This window comes from Chlorocebus sabaeus, chromosome 12 (genome assembly GCF_047675955.1).
Source record: "Chlorocebus sabaeus isolate Y175 chromosome 12, mChlSab1.0.hap1, whole genome shotgun sequence".
NCBI classification, from domain to species: Eukaryota; Metazoa; Chordata; class Mammalia; order Primates; family Cercopithecidae; genus Chlorocebus; species Chlorocebus sabaeus.
Window position 1 is genome coordinate 2527918 of NC_132915.1, and position 1758 is coordinate 2529675.

Consider the following 1758-nt stretch of genomic DNA (forward strand, 5'->3'; position numbering starts at 1 on the left):
GTTCATATATGTTATATGAACGTGGAGAAAACTAGGTGAGGTTGTTACCGAGGCGTGAGGGTCGCTGACAGTTGGGAGTAGAGGAAAAAGGGAGGGAGTAAGTCCCAGCCACAAAGATGAGGGAGAAAAGGTTAGCAAAAATTGTAATAAACCGTATCGGTGTGCATGATATGATCATATATGTGCACCTACACAAAGTTACATACACATGTATATGTGTGTTTGAAAAAATTAACAATGCACATCTAATCAGCTTATTCCTCCACCTGAAACCTGTCAATGGCCTGCTGTTACCCTGTGGTTAGATCCAGAGTTTCTTGTCTGGCTGTAGAGGCCCCTGCACCCCTCCCCCTCCTATAGGCTAGTCCCCTCCCCAGTCTCTGGGCTACAGACACATCTCCCCAGGGACCTCTGGTCCCCACCCCCTGTACCATCTCCTGCTCCTCTTTGGTTCTTCACACTTACTTTTGCCCTCTGCCCAAGACATCCTCCCTGATGCATTTTCCTGGAAGATTCTTACCTGTTTGTGTTTCTTTATTCTATATATGTAGGGTGCACACCATGATTTTCTGATGTACACATGCATAATGAAATGATTAATACCATTTAGACTTCAGCTTAAGCATCCATTTCTCAGGGAGCTTTCCCTTTTCCTTGACCCCCAGATGTGGTTAGCCTTCCTGATGTTCATTCCTATGGCCTCCTGCCCTTGCCGAAGTTCTATTTCTTTTATTTATTTTTTATTTTTTTTATTTTTTTGAGATGGAGTCTCGCTCTGTCACCCAGGCTGGAGTGCAGTGGCGCAATCTAGGCTCACTGCAAACTCTGCCTCCCGGGTTTACTTAAGCTATTCTCCTGCCCCAGCCTTCTGAGTAGCTGGGACTACAGGCGCCTGCCACCACACCTGGCTAATTTTTTGCATTTTTAGTAGAGGCGGAGTTTCATTGTGTTAGCCAGGATGGTCTCGATCTCCTGACCTCGTGATCCACCCGCTTCGGCCTCCCAAAGTGCTGGGATTACAGACGTGAGCCACCGGGCCTGGCCAGTTCTGTTTCTTTATCAGCCTCCGTTTCTGAACTTTGTGCAGATTTTCCCAACTGTAGTTTACGGCTAATTTGTTGCATCTGAATTGAATAAGAGCCTATGGCAGGGGCCAGCATGGCACCCTGGATCTCATCACGGTGGGCAGGGTAGAACACTTCTCCAACCCTTCTTGTCACCTGTGGCTCTGTCAGCTGAAATGAAGCTGTTTAGTTTCCTGTGGAAGCAGAAGGAAGCAGTTATGCCAGCGCGCATCATCTGCGAGGGCTGGGATCCTGTCCAGTACCGTCTCAAACTGTGCCCCCACTGCACCTCTGTGAGGCTCTGGCCGTCTGTGCTTCTTGGTCCCCCAGGGATCTCCGTTTACATCCCTCGGCTGCAGCCCTGCAGGGAGGAATCCGGGCAGTGGAAGCCCCATCATTACTGCCCCATAGAAGGCCACCTGCCCTGTGATCGTGTTTGGGGCCTGAAAGGCGGCTAACGTGAGGGTGACTTTAAATTCCAGAATGTGTCTGGACGCCTGCTGTGCCACCAGAGAACTAACTCAACAAGTGTGAAGGGAGTTCACACGGGGTACTTGACCTGGAGGACGCAGCAACCAAGTTAATCCCATGCTGTCATCGCAGGTTTCTAACTAAACCCGTTTATGAAGAAAAAGCAACACATTTACAGGAAGAAATAAATTAACTGAGTTCCTTTTCAAGCCGTATTGTTAAA